This window comes from Rhinolophus ferrumequinum, chromosome 14 (genome assembly GCF_004115265.2).
Source record: "Rhinolophus ferrumequinum isolate MPI-CBG mRhiFer1 chromosome 14, mRhiFer1_v1.p, whole genome shotgun sequence".
Classification (NCBI taxonomy): Eukaryota; Metazoa; Chordata; class Mammalia; order Chiroptera; family Rhinolophidae; genus Rhinolophus; species Rhinolophus ferrumequinum.
The window spans coordinates 27,096,711-27,119,782 of NC_046297.1; the positions used below are offsets into that span (position 1 = coordinate 27,096,711).

The following is a 23,072-nucleotide window of genomic DNA, read 5'->3' on the forward strand; positions in this document are numbered from 1 at the left end:
ACTTTCCCTGTGACTTAAAGTGAATTTGTAAAATATCAACCATAGACTTATTCAACTATGAACATAAAATAAATACGTTGCAATGATTTTTGCAGTCTTCGTCTAAACATCTGTAACTGCAGTTTATCAGGAGCTGATTAAGCTAATGAATATGGCATGGCTTTAAGTACTTTAAATTAGTATTAAAGGTACTAATTTACATTGTACTTCTTTACTCTCTCCAGTTACTTCTTTTCCTTTTGTATTAATTTTCAACTGTGGTTTTGGGAGTTTGTTTCTAAACAACTTCAGTCAGATTTAGAAACAGCCAGAGAATATATCAATGAATGAACGAAATACATACTCACCTGTAACATTAAAAACTTTATATTTTATACAATCATGACCAATTGATTAAGAATTGGCTAACGCAGGGAATCATAAATATATGTATATTTCTTACATATTTTAACTTCACACATTTGAGTTCACATTAAGTTCTGTAATTTATGCTGTGTGGAGGACAGAGTCTGTTTTCTTATTTTGTCATTGTTTCTTTGATATACGAAGTCTGACAATTAAGTTCGTGAACTTATCCTAGAACAAGTGCTACATACCTCATTGCTGAATATCACTAGGTCACCTTTGAAGTACTCCCCTTGGGAAACTATACACCGATGCCACCGCCTAGTCCACTCTTCAAAGCAATTTTGGAACTCTTTTTCTGGAATGGCTATCAGAGCTGTCGTCATGGTACTCTTGATGTCCTGAATGTCATCAAAATATCTTCCTTTCAATATTTCCTTTATCTTTGGGTAAAGAAAGAAGTCACTGGAGGCCAGATCAGGTGAGTAGGGAGATTGTTCCACTATAGTTATTTGTTTACTGGTTAAAAAACTCCCTCACAGACAGTGCTGTGTGAGCTAGTGCATTGTCGTGATGCAAGAACCATGAATTGTTGGCAAAAAGTTCAGGTCATCTAACTTTTTCACGTAGCCTATTCAGCACTTCCAAATAGTAAACTTGGTTAACTGTTTGTCCAGTTGGTACAAATTCATAATGAATAATCCCTCTGATAGCAAAAAAAAATGGTTAGGAACATCACTGCAACATGTTCCATGTGCACTTGAAAATAATTTATATTTTGCTGCTTTGAGGTGAAATGCTCTAAAAATATCGATGAAATCCCTCTGGTCTAAAGTGTCATTGAAGGTCACTGTTTCTGTACTGATTTTCTGTCAGCGGATCTGTCCATTGGTTTCAGTGGAGTGTTGAAGTTCCCTACTGTGATTGTGTTTCTGTTGATCTCTTTCTTTATGTCAGTCAATATTTGTTTTATATATTTAGGTGTTCCTATGTGGGTGAATAGATGTTTACTAGGGTTATGTCCTCTTGTTGGATTGATCCCTTTATTAATATGTAATGCCCATCTTTGTCTTTTATTATAGTCTTCATTTTAAAGTCTATTTTGTCAGATATAAGTATTGCTACCCCACCTTTTTTCATGTCCATTTGCATGAAATATCTTTTCCATCCCTTCACTTTCAGTCTGTATGTGTATTTTGATCTGGGATGGGTCTTTTATAAACAGCATGTGCATGAGTCTTGTTTTTTTATCCACTCAGCTACCCTATGTCTTTTGATTGGAGCATTTAATTCATTTACGTTTAAAGTGATTATTGATAGGTACATAGTTATTGCCATTTTATTATTCATGTTTCTGGTCTTCGTTAGTTTGTTTTCTCTTTTCTTCTGCTTAAAGAAGTCTTTTTATCATTTCCTGTAATAGTAGCTTGGTGGTAATGAATTCCTTTAGTTTTTTTCTTCTCTTGGAAGCTCTTTATCTCTCCTTCAATTTCAAATGCTAGCCTTGCTGGGTAGAGCAGCTTGGTTGTAGGCCCTTGTTTTTTTATCAGTTTCTGTAGAAAAAACAGCTGATAGTCTTATAGAAGCTCTCTTATAAGTAACTACCTGTCATTCTCTTGCTGCTTTTAGAATTCTGTTTTTGTCTTTAACCTTTGGCATTTTAACTATGATATGTCTTGGTTTGGGCCTGTTTAGGTTCATCTTGTTTGGGATTATCTGTACTTCCTGGGCTGTTTGTCAATTTCCTTCATCGGTTTAGGGAAGTATTTGGTCATTATTTCTTCAAATAGGTTCCCGATCCCTTCTTCCCTCTTTTTTCCTTCTGGTACTCCTATGATGTTAATGTTGTTGTACCTGATGTTGTCCTACAATTCTCTTAACATATCTTCATTGTTTTATATTTTGTTGTTGTTGTTGTTGTTCTGATTGGGTGTATTCTGCTACCTTGTCTTCTAAATCACTGATTCTATCCTTTGCTTTATCTAATCTGCTGTTGATTCCTTCTGTTGTATTCTTCATTTACATTATTGTATTCTTTATTTCTGACTGTGTTTTTTTCATGATTTCTATGTCCTTCATTATGCTTGCTATTTCTTTGCTGAAATTCTCACTAATTTCTTTAAGCATTCTTATAATCAGTGTTTTAATCTGTCTCTGGTAGGTTGATCACCTCCATTCCATTTAGTTCTGTCTCTGCAGGTTTCTTCTGTTCTTCTATTTGGGACATGGATCTTTGTTTCCTCATTCTGGCTGCCAGTCTGTATTTGTTTCTATGTATTATGTAGATTTACTATGTCTCTCGGTCTTTGCAGGGTGAACTTATATAGTGTGTGTCCTATGTAGTCAAATTGCACAGTCTTCCTAATCTCTTGTGCGTGTATTCCACAGGTGTCCCTTGCATTGTGTTTGTTCTCCTGTAGTAGTTGAGCCTTGATTGCTTTTGACATTTCAGTGGGTGGGATTGACACACAGGCTGACTATGAAAATTGGCTACACCCACAGTGTATGAGCTGCTGTGTGGGGGCTGACCCCTCAGGGGCAGCTTTGCCCCTGTGGGCTCTTGTGCCTGTTGAGATCTTCCCTTTGGGTGTGCAGCTTGTGGGGCGAACCAGTTAGTGCTCTGGTGTGGTCTGAAACTGGCCTCTGGGAGTATTGTTTCTGGTGCCAATTATATGGGGCTCCTGTGCAGGGCAATTTCAGCCTTGTCTGTTACCAGCGTGTGGCTACCTGGTAGGTGCCTCAGTGTTATATGTGGTTGGCTGCTGCCTGTGCTGGTCCTGAGGCATGTGGGGGTGGCATCACAGTGAACTGAGGCCTGCTGCCACTAATAGTGGGCCCAAAGCAGCTTAGCAAAAGATACAGGGTCCCCTAGGCCTATTTCCACCCACCAGCTGCTTGTAAGACCCAGCCATTGAAAGAGGCTCTTTAGGTGCATGTGCAGGGCTGGTTGACCTGGTGTTGAGAGTGTCTTTGGCAATGCAGCACTAGCTGGGCGAGCGGCAGTTCAAGAGAGTCACGAGACATGACTGATGGTTTTTACAACGTTAATGCAGATTCAGTTCTTACCCCAGTGCCCAGCCTCTGACCATCTTGTACAGTGCCCCAAGAACACTGCAACCAGCCAGTACCTCAGGCTCACAAATTCCAAGAACTGCCCCTGAGTGGCTGCAGTGCAGCTTTTGGGTCACTATCCACCACCAAAATCTTTCCAGGCCATTTTGGATTGTCCACTGCTGTAAAAAACTTCCTTTGTGGCTTTTGGGGGTGGGGTCAACCATCCAGGAACCTAGAGTGACCCTGACAATGCAGCTCTAGGTGGGTGGGGTGGAGTTCCAGGGAACTAAGGGGTATGTTCGTTGGTTTCTACAAAGTCAGTGCCATCTCAGCCCCCAGACCAGTGCTGGGCCCTCAACCACCCAGCAAAGATGCTCTGAGAATGCTACAGCCAGCCACCGCCCGCCTCAGTCCCCCCAAGCTACCACCTGTCTATGCTGTTGTGGCCCAGGTCTTGGCTGATCGCTGTACAGCAAATGTTTCCCAGGTCACCACAGGCCCTCCCCCTCTTTAATCCAAAGCCTGTGGGGTGGGGCCAGTAGCCCAGCAGTCAAGAGGGTCCCGGGGCAATGTAGCATCAGCTGTGCAGAGGGAAAGCACCCTGGGCATCACAAAGGCAATGATCATGTGCAGATTTTACCAGACCAATGTGGTCCCAGACTTGGCCCTTTAGCACAGTGCTTAACCCTGAAAAGATGGCAACCCTCTCCCCACTACCCGTAAGTCACATGTGTATAGGCCCTACAGAGGGAAAACCAAGGCTCCCCTCCCTCCAGCTCCTGTGCCACAGGCACTCAGTTCAGTCCTTCCCTGAAGGTCTCTGGGCCTCCTGAGCTGTCATCCCTTCCACCAGAAACCAGGCAAATTCCTGCCAATGAGCAAGTCTGTGTGTTGGCTCTGGGTTTCCAGGCACCTTTTACCCGACCAGGAAGGGCAAACAGAGTTTTCACTGGTTTTCACTACCAGATGCCATGGGAACTCCTCTTCCCAGCACAGGACCCCTGGGCTGAGAAGCCTGGCGTGGGGCTGGGAGGACCCACTCTGTTCAAGGGGACCTTTGCCACCAAGGTTTCCTTCCTGGCATGCAACCTCTCTCTGTGGATTTGGGGTCAGCCGGTTTCATGTCTCTGCACCTCCTACCAGTCTCGATATGCCCTCTTCTTTATGTCCTTAGTTATTATAGTGGTTCTGCTCAGCTAGTGTTCAGATGAATCTTGAGGTTGATTTTTCTATAATTTATTTGTAATTTTGGTGTGATTCTGGGATGCAGTAGGCATAGTTTTTACCTAATTCACCATCTTGAATGTTCCCTCCTACATTCCTTCCTTCTTAAAGCATCAAATTTATTGCAAAGTACAGATCAGAGCATACCACCTCTGCTTAAAAACATCATAGGATTTTCTTCTTTCTATTAGGTTTCAAAAATATTGTACTTAGGAACAAATCCCTTTAGACTCCTGTCCTGATCTAAAATTTCAGCCACATTTCTTATCACTTTCCAAGCCAAATTCAGGCATTCTATGCTTCATCTACATTGATATTCACTTTTCTCCTTTCCCTATGAGAATGCCATGATCTTTCTTTTCTTTATGCCTTTGAAAGCTATTCCTTCTGCCTAGAAAACATTTCTTTCCTTTACCTACTTGACTAAAACTTCCTCAGTCTTCCAGACCCAAATCAAAGTTTCCTAATATTGTTATCCTTGCAGAGACTTTTCTTCATTGATCTCTTAGCCTTTTGTACTAATTCATATTAAAATATTCCATATTGTAGCTATTTAATGTGCTCAACTTTTTCATCAAAATGTGACTTTTCTGGAAAAAAATAGCCAATCTCCTTAATCTTTCTATCCTTCATGTGTAACAATGCCTTGTTCTTAGCAAGTAAGTTGTTAAATAGTCAGAGGATTAATGAACTAATTTTTTAAGTTTTTGTTTTATTTTGTTTTTGTTTTTGAAATACGTTAATTCTTATTGCTTTAGATTAGGGATTTGGACTATGTAAATCATTAGCATTTTTAATATATGTTAATTGAAACAAGAAATTTACCAACTACAACAGAACTTTAGTAATAGAAGTGTAGTTAGTTTGTGATTTTAATATGAATACAAGCATTGCAACCTATTTGAAACCCATTTTTAGTTAAGAAACTAAAACCTAATTTTTCGCAGGCAAACTTAATTTTTCTTGTTTTGTTGACCATGCTGACCATGAACATGAACAGTCACCAGTAAATAATCACTATTTTATCAACAGTATTTTACCACCTTTTAATTTTTAGCTCCAATTCTTAATAAAATATTTTGGTTTGTATCAGACCTAATATATACAGGTTCATACATGACTTACCTGTGAAGATCACTTTAGAATGGCTATGGCAAAAACATTCATTAAAATATTAAAAAAATATAAGGTGCAGCGAGTACTTTATGATCAAGTTCTTGTTTTTTCTTCTGTGAGTTAAAATTAGAAAATTGCTTTATTACAAACTCTAGAGGAAAAATTGGAACTGATGCCTTAACTAATGTACAAATGAGTTATTTATTTATTGTTTTCTTCTAGCTTCATGTTTGTATGTACTCAGGCCTTTTAGGCCTCATTTATCAGTGAATTATGTAGAGATACAGGCAGCTTTACACTCTGATGAAAAAGGTCCTTTGGGAACAGAGGGTCTTCCCAGGTCCCTGTGTCACACTGGGAACACACATCCTGGAAATGGCACACGTTGTCTACAATATTACTGCCAGTTAGGAGTCTCTGTATACAGAATCTGCCTTGACCAGTAGAAGGGAAAAACTGCAGCTGAGACACCTCAATCACAAATCAAACATAAATGAATCTTACATTCAGATTCCCTGTCAAGACTATCACATTTTTTCCAGAACCCTGGGTGGTCTGTTGAAGCCAATTTTCTTAATTGGACTCTGTTTATTGCCAATCCATAGAACTCATTTATGTCTCAGCCAAGTGGAGCTAAGACCCATTAGTGGCAGTACCTGTAGCAAGAGAGGCATATACAGCCATAATTTACTATAGACTCACATAATATTACCTTAGAAAACTGAGAATGGGGCAGTGGGGTTACTATCTAATTGTATTATGACAGTGCAATTATCCAATGACATTATGCTATGATTTAAAGAGTTGAGCAGGTTAACTGCCCTGAAAGTCAATTGAAGCATGTATGAGTCTCATTAGGCTGTGATAGATTTTTTAAAAGTTTTGCAAAGCTATTTTTCTCTGCTTAAAATAAGAGGAAGACGTCATCAAAATGGCAGCGTGAGGTGAGCCTCTGGAAATCTCCCCTGGAATTTACAACAAATCGAACAACTATAAATCCACAAAGGACTCCCTGCACAGCAGACAGGCAAGACGAAGAGGTGCAGTGCTGAATTCACCTAAAGGTGGGCGAATCACACCAGCTGGGGAGGAGGGAAGGTAGAAGTGCAGAGAGGGAGCCAAGTGGGCGCAGGACGCAGACCTAGCTCAGTACTCCAAGCACGCTGCATCCCGGAACTACCACAGATGCTGGAGAGGGAAGAACTAGGATAACTAGGTTTCCGCTTATGGCCCACAGGACTGAGGGGACAGCATATAACACGGCTGAACCCAGTGCTCACAGCTGAGACCTCGGAGCAAAGACTGAGGGAAGAAGGCTGAAAACGGTGGTTTAAGCCCTCACTGCTGAGCAGAGAACGGAAGCCTTAGGCACTGAGACTAGCCGCACCCTCCCTACCCTCCCAGAACTCACCCCACCCCCACCTGCCCAGTGCTAGAAGCGGAACAGTAGTGGAGTCAGACAAAAAGAACAGAATATTTGCTGTTCTGAAAACTGTGGTCTGCAGACAGAGATTCGCAGCCCAACTAGTTCTGGCAAAGGGGAGGGAGCTGTGGAAGCAGGACCGGCTGTGGTGGTAGTCGCTGCCATTGCTCTGGGCCACCTCTCACAACTCACCCTGCCCCCGTCCCCACCTATCTGGGCAGATCACTGCAGGAGTAAACAGAACTGCTGAAACACACGGGCTCTGAATCTGGTTCAGGAAGAGCTTTGGAAGTTCAAAAGCTCTCTGCATACCCACACAGACACTGTGCCCTGTGACCCACGTGAACTGGTAACAGAGGAGAAGCCTGTCTCCCAGGGAATCCCCACATTGTGTGAGAAGCTGGAATAGTGCAGAGAAAACATAGCACTACAGTGTGAGAAAGAAAAAAAAGGCTGCAATCGGAGAGAAAATAAAACATTCTACCAACGAGTACTGGGAAACTAAAGAAAGCCCTCTTCCTATCAACCTGTTGCAGAAGACACTCCTGTAGATGTCTAGGAAGAGAAATAATAAATCAGTAATTGCCATGAATAACAAAGGCAACAAGACAGCTCAGAAAGAAAGTGAAAAGTCTCCAGAAAAGGAACTGAAAGGTATGGAAATATGTGACTTAAATGACAGAGAATTCAAGATTGCAGTTCTGAAAAAAACGCAACGAGATGCAAGAAAACACAGAAAGGCAGTTTAATGAACTCAGAAACACAATCAAAGAACAACATGAGCATTTTACCAAAGAGATTGAAATTTTAAAAAAGAACCAAATAGAATTTCTGGAGATTAAGAACTTAATAGAAGAAATTAAGAATGAAATACCCATCTTAGGTAGTAGAGTTGACCAGATGGAGGAAAGAATCAGTGACGTCAAAGATAGAAACCTGAAAATTACACGGATGGAAGAAGAAAGAGACTTGAGACTTCAAAGAAATGAAAGAAATCTGCAGGAACTTTCTGACTCCATCAGAAAGAGCAATAGATGAATAATGGGCATACCAGAAGGAGAAGAAAGAGAGAAAGGAACAGAGAGTACAGTCAAACAAATAGTTGATGAGAACTTCCCAAACTTGTGAAAAGAACTTCACCCTCGAATCCAGAAATAAAAAACCCAATTACCTCAATCCCAACAGGCCTTTTCCAAGGCACATTGTATTGAAGCTGTCTAAAATCAACGACAAAGAAAGAATCCTCAAGGCAGCCAGGGAAAAGAAGATGGTAACCTACAAAGGAAAGCCCATTAGATTATCATCAGATTTTTCAGCAGAAACTCTACAAGCCAGGAAGTAGTGGAACCAAATATTCGAACTATTGAAAGAAATAAATTATGAGCCAAGGATAATATATCCAGCGAAGACATCTTTTAGATATGAAGGAGGAATAAAGACCTTTCCAGACATATAGAAGCTGAGGGAATTTTCTAATATACGACCTGCACTATAAAAAATACTAAAGGAGGCTATTTGACCACCATCAACAGGGACAATTTGTGGCAACCAAAACATAAAAAGGGGAAGAGTAAAGGCCTGAACTGGAATATGGGAATGGAGAAAGTCAGTGTGCTGAAGAAAATGGAATACTCTAAATATCAAACTTTCTTTTACATAAACTTAAAGGTAACCACTCAAAAAAAAATTCAGAACTGAAATATGTACTGTAATAAAAGAAGAAACAGAGGGAAATATCTGTCACCATGTACCAAAATTAATTCAAAATGAATCAAACACTTAAGCATAATACCTGAAACAATAAACTGCATAGAAAAAAAACATTGGTACTAAACTTGTGGATCTTAGGTTCAAAGAACATTTTATGAATTTGACTCCAAAGGCAAGGAGAGTAAAAGTTAAATAAACGAATGGGACTATATCAAACTTAAAAGCTTACAAGGAACTCATACAACTCAATAACAAAAAACAAACAACCTAATTGAAAAATGGGCAGAGGACTTGAAGAGACATTTCTCCAAAGAGGACATACAAATGGCAAATAGACATATGGAAAAATGTTCAACATCACTAATCATCAAAGAAATGCAAATAAAAACATAATGAGATACCACCTAACCCCAGTTATAATGGCTATCATCAACACAGCAAATAATAACAAATGTTGGAGAGGCTGTGGAGAAAAAGGAACCCTCATACACTGTTGATGGAAATGCAGACTGGTGTAGCAGCTGTGGAAGGCAGTGTGGAGGTTCCTCAAAAAATTACGAATAGAATTATCATATGACCCAGCAGTTCCTCTCCTGGGTACTACCCCAAAAATCTGAAAATATTTATCCATAAAGACAAGTGTGCTCCAGGTTTATTTCATTGCAGCTTTTAGTTCATTGCAGCTTTATTTACGGTAGCCAAGACATGGAAAAAAACAAAATATCCTTCAATAGATGAATGGATAAAGAAGTTGTGGTATATATACACAATGTAATACTATTCGGCGGTAAGAAAAGATGATATAGGACCATTTGTGACAACATGGATGGATCTTGAGATTATAATGCTAAGTGAAATAAGTCAGACAGAAAAAGCAGAGAACCATATGATTTCACTGATATGTGGTATATAAACCCAAAACAACAAAAGAACAAGACAAACAAATGAGAAACAAAAACTCATAGACACGGACAACAGTTTAGTGGTTACCAGAGGGTAAGGGGGGGTGGAGGGTGGTAGATGAGTGTAAAGGGGATCAAATATATGGTGATAGAAGGAGAACTGACTCTGGGTGGTGAACACCCAATGGGATTTAGAGATGATGTAATACAGAATTGTACACCTGATACCTATGTAACTTTACTAACTATTGTCACCCCAATGAACTTTAATTCAAAAGAAAGAAAATAAATAATTTGTTAATTGTCTAACACAGAACGCTATAAGGTAATCACTTCCTCTCCTCAAATTTAGGCTGCCTCATATACTCTTTATATTCAATTTCACAGACTGTTATCATATTTTGATTATTTCCACCAGTACTAACAACTGCGACCCTCACCCTACCCCACCACACCCCTTTCTTTTTGAGCTTTATATATTGTAATTTTACTGTCTGGGAAGATAGATTCCTACCATGTCTGGTATTTTCACTGTAAGCATCTTTGCCTTAGATATCTTTGCCTCAAGTATTTTTGCCGCAAACTTTTTTTACCGTTTAACTTATTGGCCATAAGGTAATTTTGCTGTAAAATAGGCAAACTAACAGGTTGACAGGTATTATTTGTTTGTTTGTTTTTCGTTGTTATTGTTTGGTTTCATTTTTCATTGATGAGACAATCAACCACCTTTGGCCTACTTAATGTATTTAAGCTAGTTATCATTTTAGTTTTATATCTTTATTGACAAAGTTCTCCCAGTTACTCCCCCTTTTATATTATATAAACAATTACTGTTTTGCAATTTTATTTAGCCCTCATAATGGTCTATACAGTGAAGAGTAGACTTGGTGGTAGGGGTGGTAATCTTAGAATAGTTACCATTTCTTCTAGATGACAATGATTTGCCCCAAGAGTTGGTTTCTTACTTTGAAAGACACTATACTGGGAAGAGGAGAGGACAGGGGCCCTTTTTAAGGGTGTAGAGTTGAACCCACATTTTCCATAGAATGAAGGCAAGCACTTAAGTACAACCCTCAAAATAAAATCAGTTATTTGCACAGTATTACCATGAATCTACACACATTTTAAATGTATTCAAATAGTTTATATTTTGTAGTAAAGTCTTTTAAATTTTGTGATATCCTTTGAAACATCCCTCTTTAATTTTTCTTGATTTTATCTTTTTTTGTTTTATTACTGTACAACTGCCTTATAGCCAATTAGTTACGTGGTGAAATGTCGTGGCAAAAGTGCTTGTGGAAAAGATGTCTGAGACAAAGATGCTTAAAGTGAAAGTACCTAGAACTGGCCCCTATATCACTGTTTTTTTTTTCTTCAAAATATCTTTCTAGTCCATCTGTTTTTCAGGGGAAATTTACAGAACTTTTTTAAGCTTCATATTTATGTTAAAAAAGTTTTTCACATCATTCTCATATTTTTTATTGTGGTATAAAACACACAAAATTTACTACCTTAGCCATTTTAGGGGTACAGTACAGTAGTGTTAACTATATGCACATTGTTATGCAGTAGAAGTCATTTTAAAAAAACAAATCTCTAGTTGGTAGCAGGTGTGGATAAGATAATTTGAATTCAAAATTTCAAGCATTCCACCCACAATGCTTCTGCTCCTTTCCACATTGTCAAGTCCACTAGCAAATAAAATGCATGCATCCTGTTATCTGTGTCCTCACTCAGATTCAGCATTATTCTCCCTGTGGAGCCTGTATGTGTTTGTAAACTGCTGTGTATCTCATCTGCTTGGTAAAAACAGAGATTCAACCATGCAGCATGAGAAATCTGTGACACAGCAACATTGAACTGACTGAATAGATCTCTCTTTTCTCTTTCTCCATTAAATAAATAATCTAGACAAGAAGGTGGAATCCCATCTCTCACAATGTTCATGTGGATATTTTTTGCTCACAGACTGTAGGAGTAGAGGACAGTTCAGAACATTCACACAAGAATCTCTAAAGAAATGCTCTCCTCAACACAGCTACCCTGATGAGAAAAATACGGACTTAAATGATCTAATTAGTAGGTATATATACAAATATCTAACTTTTAAGGTTATTTGTATAGATTTGCTTCAAATATATAGTTTGAGGCTGTTTATAGATACCATAATTGACTCATTTATACATAGGATACATTACATAAAGGGGAACAAACACAAAGATTAAATTCTGTAATACATATGCATTCCTTTTCACACTGGAGCATCATATCCAGGACATGCTTGGCAATAAGTTTTTCACAGTAAAGTACAGAAAATTGCACATTATAGATGCCATTTTTGATTCTTTGAATCACATTATGGATGTTGTTGTTTTTCAAAGTCTTTTTTTGAAAACATAAAACTTAGCCTACTGTTTGTAAGAAGGGTAGTATTTATTGAGTTAAATTGATTTTAATTCATGTATAGTGTATTACAAGGAAGGCTTAAAATGTGAGCAAGATGGAATATTTTTGAACTCAAAGAAAATTGAGAAATGTCAATTCATACTTTGAAATCTCTGAAGACTTCACTTGCAACACTTATACTCATATACTAGCTTCACATATAGTTACTTCCTTACAAAATTTTTCGTTTCCATTGACTTGGAAGCTTCTGAAAACAGAAACAGTGACTTGTGCATGGACATATCCAATATCTCCTTTTCATGGAGTAAACGTTCAAAAAGTACCTATGTAATTAAATTACCAGCATAAAGGTTGCAATTTACAGCCTCATAGGTTAGGCACCACTGAAGGCACTATATGTAGTAACTGTCTTTCGTAGATGACTCCTATGTAGTATAATTCAGTCAAGTTCAAAATACATCTTGGGGTCCAGTTCCTTAATTACAAGTGGGTATTTGTGAAATATGTAAATAAACAAGACATGTTCCCTGTCTTGTAGGTTTTACACTCTGTAAGAGAAGAAAGTATTGTGTAATAGGAGAGATGGGCAAATGTTTTAGAGTTAGGCACACAGATTCATATCCAGTTTCTGCTGCTTCGTAACTATACAAGTCATGTAAAATTTCTGAATTTCAGTTTCCTGGACTGTAAAATGGGTATAATAATACCTACTTTGAGTTTGTTATGTTGGGAATATACTGGGTATGCCAAAAAATGTATATATTCATTATTACAATTTTAATACAGTTTTTTCCTTTCTTAAAATGTGCCTATATATATATATATATATATATATATATATATATATATATATCTCCAGTATATTCCCAACATAACAAACTATATATATGTTTGGCACCCTCTGTATATATAAAGTACCTAATACTAATGCAGTAGCTAGCATTTTATAGGCATTCCATAAAAGACAGAATACCTAATGCTGTGATAGTGCTCAAAATATGCCAAATATTCTTTTTTTGTTTAATTAAAGTTTATTGGGGTGACAATTGTTAGTAAAGTTACAGAGGTTTCAGATGTACAATTCTGCAATATATCATCTATATATCAAATTGTGTGTTCACCACCCAGAGTCAACTCTCTTTCCATCACTATATATTTGATCTTATTTACCTTCATCTATAACCCTCCTCCCCCCAATCCTTTGGTAACCACTAAACTACTGTCTATGTCTATCAGTTTTTGTGTGTTTGTTTGTCTTGTTCCTTTGTTGTTTTCAGATTTACATACTACATATCAGGTAAATCCATATGGTTCTCTACTTTTTCTGTTGACTTATTTTCCTTAGCAGAATAATCTCAAGATCCATCCATGTTGTTGCAAATGACACTATTTCATCGTTTCTTATGGCAGAATAGTATTCCATTGTGTATATATACCACATCTTCTTTATCTGATCATCTATCCAAGGACACTTTGGTTGTTTCTGTGTCTTGGCCACCATAAATAAAGCTGCAAAGGCATCAGAATTGCGAATGAAGAAGTTAAATTGTCACTTTTTGCGGAAGATACGATGCTATATATAAAAAAAACCCTAAAGACTCCACCAAAAAGCTATTAAAACAATAAATGAATACAGTAAAGTTGCCGGCTACAAAATCAATGTACAAAAGTCCATTGCATTCCAATATACTAACAATGAAATCCCAGAAAAAGAAATAAAGATACAATTCCTTTTGCAATTGCAACAAAAAGAATAAAATATCTAGGAATAAACTTAACCAAGGATGTGAAAGACCTATACACTGAAAACTGTAAGACATTTTTAAAAGGAATTAAAGAGGACACAGAAAAACAGAAAGACATTCCGTGTTCATAGATTGGAAGAATCAACATAGTTAAAATGGTCATATTACCCAAAGCAATATACAGATTTAATGCAATCCCCATCAAAATCCCAATGGCATTTTTAAAAAAATAAAAAGAACAAAAAAAATCATCAGATTTGTATGGAACCACAAAAGACCCCAAAGAGTTAAAGCAATTCTAACAAAAAAAACAATGCTGGAGTGACGTCATAGGAATGGCGGCAGCAGGGCGCACTTTCTGAGTTCTCCTCCGGATCTTGTTGCAAACGGGAACTATAACCCATCGAGGAAATTTTCGCTCACCACACAATATAGTGGGGAGATTCGTGGATTGCTTGAAGCTAAGAAATTCTTGGGGGTACGCTAACTGGACGGAGCAAGGAGAGGAGGAGGAGGGGCGGCGTGGGAGAGCCCGGCCGGCAGCGGCGGGAGAGCCCAGCCCCCAGCGGAGCCTCGGCTGGCGGGGGCGAAAACCGAAAACCACTGAGCCGGGCACACACGGGATCCCAGGCGGAGCGGAGAGCGCAGAGACCGGGGGTAGGCTCTTTCCCTGCGTCCCACGGCTGATTTCTCCCATCGGGAAGGTGGCGCGCCCTGCGGCGGACGGGGGGCGCAGTCTCCATACCTGGCCCCCCCCCTCCCAATCCTACCCCGCCCTTCCAGAGACTGGGACTGGAAACCGCGGTGGAGCCCCGCTGTGCCAGGCACGCAGGGGAGCGGAGAGCGCAGAGCGCAGAGACCGGGGGTGGGCTCTTTCCCTGCTCCCACGGCTGATTTCTCCAGCCGGGAAGGCGGCGCGTCCTGCGGCGGACGGGGTGCGCAGTCTCCATACCTAGGCCCCTCCCCCCTGCTCTTCCAATCCTACCCCGCCCTTCCAGAGACTTAAACCGGCCCCTGAACCGAGGAGTGGTATCTAAGGCTCACGCTTTGGGAAGCCTGACGGGCAGCCCTGACCCAGGCAGATTGGGCAGTGTGCGTGATTTTGGCTGCGCTAGGAGAGAAGAGACGCCTCCACCCCCAGCCACCACCTTTTCTGGCCTGCGGGAAGAGGGCGACGCACGGCTGGGCTGGGAGAGTGAAGACCCCTCCATCCCCAGCCCCCACCCTTCCTGGCTTGCCTAGGGTGGGGTGGGTGCAGCTGCCGAGACACACCCGGAGATCAGCAGTGAGGCAGGCGCAGCTCTGGGCTTTCAGCAGATCAGAAATCTCCCGCCCGCACTCACACACACACACTGAAGAGGTGCCTTAAGACTCAAGAGTTTTGGTCACGTATCTGGTGGTGCCACTCTCAGTGTGCATTTGTGCAGGCAAGGGCAGAAACTGCACTGACATTGTAAAAACTATCATCCAGACCCCTCAGGCCCACGCTTTTAAGTCTGCAGTCCCAAAGTCTCTCTGGGCACCAGGTGACCGGCTCTGCCTGCGCAATAAGCAGGGGGCTCCTTGGTACAGCAGAGAACGACCTGGACATTGCTTGGTGGGCTTAGGCCGAGACTGTCGCTGCTTTTTGTATTGCTTTGTTTTGTCTTGTTTTGCTTTGTCTTTATATCTTTGATATCTTTGCCTCTGTCGAGTGGGGTTATCAGGTGGTTTTGCATGTGAACGTATTTGATATTTTTCTTTGTTGTTGTTGTTGCTGTTGTGCTTGGTGATTTGCTTTGTTCTGAAACTGCCCTGCCGGGGCCCAGCTTGTGAGGCACGGTCAGCAGATCAGAAATCTCCCGCCCGCACCCATACACACACACTGAAGGAGTGCCCTAGGACTCACGAGCTCTGGACAAAGGACTGGTGGTGCTCCTCTCGGTGTGCATACGTGCGGACAAGGGCAGAAGCTGCACTGACTTTGTGGAGACTATCATCCAGACCCCTCAGGCCCACGCTTTTAAGTCTGCAGTCCCAAAGTCTCTCTGAGCACCAGGTGACCGGCTCTGCCTGCGCAATAAGCAGGGGGCTCTTTGGTACAGCAGAGGACAACCTGGTCATTGCTTGGTGGGCCCAGGCCGAGACGGTCGCTGCTTTTTGTTTTGCTTTGTTTTGCTTTGCTTGGTTTTGTTTTGCTTTGTCTTGTATCTTTGATATCTTTGCCTGTGTCGAGCGGGGGTTATCGGCTGTATTTTTTTTTTTTTTTTCTTTTCTTTCTCTTTGCTGTTGTCGTTGCTGCTGTGCTTGGTGATTTGCCTTGTTCTGGGACTTCCCTGCCGGGGCCCAGCTTGGGTGGCACGGGACTCGGCATATCCGGGGGCCAACTCCAGACCAAATCGGAGTGCAGCCGGGTTTGACCTGCAGGTCACACACCTAGAGGGGGTTCTCGGCAGGCTCTGGAGCCCATAGAGGCCAAATCACATTGGGGTGGTCAACCCTCACGCAGCAGAGTGCCCTGCAGGGGGCAGAGCCAAGTCTCACGGCAGGTCAGCCCAGGAGTTGACCCCACCTGCTCATTAGCGGGAAGCAATTAAAGATCTTCTTGAACGGGACAGTGTACACAACAGAAGACTCACCTTTGGAGCACACGCAGAGGAGGACGACGTGGTGCGAGTCAAATATAAAGGACACATACTACATAAGATAACCTAGCAAGAACTAAGAACTCTAGGGGATCTACCTAATATATCAAAATAAACACAGTCAGCCAGAATGGGGAAACAAAGATACACGTCCCAAATAAAAGAACAGAAGAAGCTTCCACAACTGGAACCAAATGAAGCAGACGTAACCAACCTCTCAGAGACAGAGTTCAGAACACTGGTGATAAGAATGTTTAAGGAGCTTAGAGAAGACATAAAGAAGGATGTAGAAATCATAACAAACGAGCTTAGAGAAAACATAAAGAAGGATGTAGAAATCATAACGAAAAACCAGTTGGAACTAAAGAACACAATTACCGAAATTAAGAACTCACTTGAAGGAATTACCAGCAGGCTAGATGAAGCAGAGGATCGAATCAGCGACTTAGAAGACAAGGTAGCAGAGATCACCCAAAAGGAACAACAAAAAGAAAAAAGAATAAAAAACAATGAAGATGGCCTAAGAGACCTCTGGGATAACATCAAGCGCAACAACATGTGCATCATAGGAATACCAGAAGGTGAAGAGAGCAAGCAAGGGATTGAGAACATATTTGAAGTAATAATGTCAGAAAACTTCCCCAACCTGATGAAGGAAACCAACATACAAGTCCAGGAAGTGCAGAGAGTTCCAACCAGGATTAACCCAAACAGGTCCACACCAAGACACATTATAGTTAAAATGGCAAAGCTTAAAGACAAAGAGAGAATCCTAAAAGCAGCAAGAGAAAGACGGAGGGTTACCTACAAGGGAACTCCCATAAGACTATCAAATGATTTTTCTACAGAAACATTGAAGGCCAGGAGGGAGTGGCAGGAGATACTTAAAGTGATGGAAAACAAAGGCCTACAACCTAGATTGCTTTATCCAGCAAGGCTATCATTTAAAGTTGATGGAGAGATAAAGAGCTTTCCAGAAAAAAATAAGCTAAAGGAATTTATTACCACCAAGCCAGCATTGCAAGAAATACTAAAAGGACTTCTGTAAATAGAAGAAAGATCAAAACAACCTAACTACAAATTTAAAAATGGCAATATCTATGTACCTATCAATAATCACTTTAAATGTAAATGGATTAAATGCTCCAATCAAAAGACATAGGGTGGCTGACTGGATAAGACAGCAAGACCCTTGTATATGCTGTATACAAGAGACTCACCTGAGAACAAAAGACACACACAGGCTGAAAGTGAAGGGTTGGAGTAAGATATTTCATGCAAATGGAAATGAGAAAAAAGCTGGAGTTGCAATACTTATTTCTGACAAAATAGACTTTAAAATGAAGAACATACTAAAAGATAAAGATGGGCACTATATAATAATAAAGGGATCGATCTGACAAGAGGACATAACCCTAGTAAACATCTATGCACCCAACATAGGAGCACCTAAATATATAAAACAGTTTCTGACTGACATAAAGGCAGAGATCAACAGTAACACTATTATAGTCGGGGACTTCAACACACCTCTGACCACAAGGGACAGGTCTTCCAGACAGAAAATCAATATGGAAACAACAGCCTTAAATGATACATTGGACCACTTGGATTTAATCGGTATTTTCAGAACATTTCACCCCAATGCTGCAAAATACACCTTCTTCTCAAGCGCACATGGAACATTTTCCAAGATAGATCATATTAGTTAGGCCACAAAACAAGTCTTGATAAATTTAAGAAAATTGAAATCATACCAATTGTCTTCTCTGATCACAATGCTATGAAATTAGAAATGAACTACAGGAAAAAAACGGGAAGACACACCAATTCATGGAGGCTGAATAACTTATTACTAAATAATGAATGGGTCAAGCAGGAGATCAAGGAAGAAATCAAAAGATATTTCGAGATAAATGAAAATGAAAACACGACGACCCAAAATCTATGGGATGCCGCGAAAGCAGTCCTAAGAGGGAAATTCATAGCTTTGCAGGCCTACCTAAAGAAACAAGAAACATCACTAATCAACAGTTTATCTTCACATTTAAGGGATTTGGAAAAGAACAGCAAAATAAGCCCAAAGGGAACACAAGGAAGGAGATAATAAAGATCAGAGCAGAAATAAATGAAATAGAAACCAGAAAAACAATACAAAAGATCAATGAATCCAAGAGTTGGTTCTTAGAGAAGATAAACAAAATCGACAAACCTTTAGCCAGACTCATTAAAAAAAAGAGAGAGAGGACCCAAATTAATAAAATCAGAAACGAAAGAGGAGAAGTGACAACGGACACTACAGAAATACAAAGAGTTTTAAGAAGTTACTATGAGCAACTATATGCCAACAAATTTGACAATTTGGAAGAAATGGACAATTTTCTAGAGGCGTACAACCTTCCAAGGCTAACTCAAGAAGAAACAGAAAACCTGAATAGACTGATTACCACCACGGAAATTAAATCAGTAATCAACAATCTCCCAACAAACAAAAGCCCTGGACCAGATGGCTTTACAGGTGAATTTTACAAAGCGTTCAAAAAAGAATTATCACCAATTCTCCTCAAGCTCTTCCAAAAAATCCAGAAGGAGGGAAGACTCCCAAACACTTTTTACGAAGCCACTATCACCCTGATCCCAAAATCAGACAAAGACACCACAAAAAAGAAAACTACAGGCCGATATCTTTAATGAACATAGATGCAAAAATCCTCAACAAAATATTAGCAAACAGAATTCAGCAATACATTAAAAAGTTCATTCACCACGATCAAGTGGGATTCATCCCTGGTATGCAGGGGTGGTTCAACATCCGCAAATCTATTAATGTGATACACCACATTAACAAAATGAAAAATAAAAATCACATGATCATATCAATAGATGCAGAAAAAGCATTTGATAAAATCCAACAGCCATTTATGATAAAAACCCTTAAGAAAGTGGGAATAGAGGGATCTTATCTCAACATAATAAAGGCCATATATGACAAACCCACAGCTAACATCATACTCAATGGGGAAAAGCTAAAACCATTCCCCCTAAGATCAGGAACAAGGCAAAGTTGCCCACTATCTCCGCTTCTATTCAACATAGTTCTGGAAGTTCTTGCCACAGCAATCAGACAAGAAAAAGAAATAAAAGGCATCCAGATTGGTAAGGAGGAAGTAAAGTTATCATTGTATGCAGATGATATGATACTATATATAGAGAACCCTAAAGACTCCACCAAGAAGCTATTAGAGCTGATAGATGAATTTAGTAAAGTGGCAGGATACAAAATTAATATTCAGAAATCAGTTGCATTTGTATATACCAATAATAAAACATCAGAAGGAGAAATTAAAAAAACAATCCCATTTACAATCGCTCCAAAGACTATAAAATACCTGGGAATAAATTTAACCAAAGAAGTAAATATCTATACTCAGAAAATTATAAGACACTGATGAAAGGAATGAAGGAAGATATAAATAGATGGAAACACATATCATGTTCATGGATAGGAAGAATTAATATAGTTAAAATGTCCATACTGCCTAAGGCAATATACATATTCAATGCAATTCCTATCAAACTGCCAACGTCGTTTTTCACAGAAATAGAACATATAATCCTAAAATTTATATGGGACCATAAAAGACCCCGAATAGCAAAGGCAATCTTGAGAAATAAGAACAAAGTGGGAGGTATAACAATACCTGACTTCAAATTATACTACAAGGCTACAGTAATCAAAACAGCATGGTACTGGCATAAAAACAGACACATAGATCAATGGAACAGAATAGAGAGTCCAGAAATAAATCCACGCCTATATGGCCATTTAATCTACGACAATGGAAGCAAGAATGTACGATGGAGTAATGACAGTCTATTCAATAAATGGTGCTGGGAAACCTGGACAGACACATGCAAAAAAATGAAGTTGGACCACCTCCTTACACCATATACAAAAATAAATTCAAAATGGCTTAAAGACTTAAATGTAAGGTCTGAAACCATAAAATACCTAGAAGAAAATATAGGAAGAAACTTCTCAGACATTACCCGGAGTAAGATTTTTACTGATATACACCCTCCCGCGAGGGAACTAAGAGAAAGAATAAACATGTGGGATTATATCAAACTAAAAAGTTTTTTCACAGCAAAGGAAACCATCAATAAAACAAGAAGGGATCCTACTGAATGGGAAAAGATATTTGCCAATGATATATCTGATAAGGGATTAATATCACAAATCTATGGAAAACTTACTCAACCCAACTCCAAAAAAACAAACGATCCAATTAAAAAATGGGCAGAGGACTTGAAGAGACATTTTTCTGAAAAGGACATACAGATGGCAAACAGACATATGAAGAAATGCTCAACCGCACTAACCATCAGAGAAATGCAAATAAAAACCACAATGAGATACCACCTCACCCCAGTCAGAATGGCTATCATCAATAAATCAACAAACAACAAGTGCTGGCGCGGATGTGGAGAAAAGGGAACGCTTGTGCATTGTTGGTGGGATTGCAGACTGGTGCAGCCGCTATGGTAAACAGTATGGAGGTATCTCAAAATTCTGAAAATGGAACTACCTTATGATCCAGTAATTCCACTCCTAGGTATCTATCCGGAGAAATCCAGAACTTCAATTCAAAAATCTCTATGCACTCCTATGTTTATTGCAGCACTATACACAATAGCTAAGACATGGAAACAACCAAAATGCCCATCGGTAGATGACTGGATTAAGAAACTGTGGTACATTTATACAATGGAGTATTATGCAGCCATAAGGAAGAAAGAAATCTTACCATTTGCAACAACATGGATGGATCTAGAGAACATTATGTTAAGTGAAATAAGTCAGACAGAGAAAGATAAGTACCATATGATCTCACTTATTTGCGGATTCTAAAGAAAAGAATAAGTGAATGAACTAATCAGAAACAGTTTGGGAGACAATGAGGAAAAACTGAGGGTTGCTAGATGGGCGGGGGGGGTGGGGAGTGGGGGGGAGGGTGAGGGGATTGGAGGGCAGTCGGTGACCACAGGATGGCCACGGGGTTTGAAAATTAATCTGGGGAACGTAATTTGGTGGTTACCAGAGCGTAAGGGGGTTGGGGGGTGGGGGATGAGGGTGAGGGGGATCAAATGTATGGTGATGGAAGGGGAGCTGACTCTGGGTGGTGAACACACAGTGTGATTTATGGATGATGTGATACAGAATTGCACAACTGAAATCTATGTAATTCTACTAACAATTGTCACCCCAATAAATTAAAAATAAATTAAAAAAAAAAAAAAAAGAAACAAACAATGCTGGAGGCATCACACTCCCTCACTTCAGCCATTATTACACGGCAACAATAATCAAAACAGTATGGTATTGGCAGAAAAACAGACACACAGACCAATGGAACAGAATTGAGAACCCAGAAATAAACCCACATAAATACGGACAGGTAATTGTCAACAAAGAAGTCAAAAAAATACAACGGAGAAAAGACAGCCTCTTTAATAAGTGGTGTTGGGAGAATTGGAAAGCCAGGTGCAAAAGAATGAAACTAGACTGCTATCTGTCACCATGTACCAAAATTAATTCAAAATGGATCGAAGACCTAAACATAAGACCTGATACAATAAACTGCATAGAAGAAAACATAGGTACTAAACTTATGGACCTTGGGTTCAAAGAGAATTTTATGAATTTGACTTCAAAGGTAAGGGAAGTAAAAGCTAAAATAAATGAATGGGACTATATCAAACTAAAATCTTCTGCACAGCAAAAGAAACCATCAACAAAATAAAGAGGCAACCAACTGAATGGGAGAAGATTTTTGCAAACACCTCTGATAAAGGACTAATATCCAAAATATATAAGGAACTCGTACAACTCTACAACAACAACAACAACAAAAACAAAAATTCCAATTTAAAAATGAGCATAGGACCTGAATAGACATTTCTCCAAAGAGAACATACAAATGGCCAATAGGCATATGAAAAAATGCTCAACATCACTAATCATTAGAGAAATGCAAATAAAAACCACAGTGAAATATCACATCACCCTGGTTAGAATAGCTGTCATCAACAAGACAAATAGTAACAAGTGTTGGAGAGGCTGTAGAGTGAAAAGAACCCTCATACACTGTTGGTGGGATTGCAGATTGTTGCACCTGCCACGGAAGGCAGTGTGGAGATTCCTCAAAAAATTCAGAGTAGAATTACCATATGACCCAACAATCCCTCTCTGAGTGTCTACCTAAAAAATCTGAAAACATTTATCCATAAAGATATAAAAAGCTTTGATGTTCATTGCAGCTTTATTTGCAGTGGCCAAATATTCTTTTAAATACTAACAAATATTAACTCATTTAATAAAAATGCTCTTATAAGTACTGATATGAAATCTAATTAGGATGTGGTATAACGCAAAACAAAAGAGTGATTAATTCTTACTAGGCCCTTAAACAGGCTATACAGAGGAGATATTATGATGATAGGTTAAGAATTTGGTAGAGGT

The 23,072-nt window shown here is 39.5% G+C and overlaps 1 pseudogene; it reads left to right on the forward strand.

Moving 5' to 3' along the window:
- Positions 1 to 23,072, forward strand: part of LOC117033704 (peroxidasin-like protein) — a 144,492-nt pseudogene that overhangs the window by 32,769 nt on the left and 88,651 nt on the right.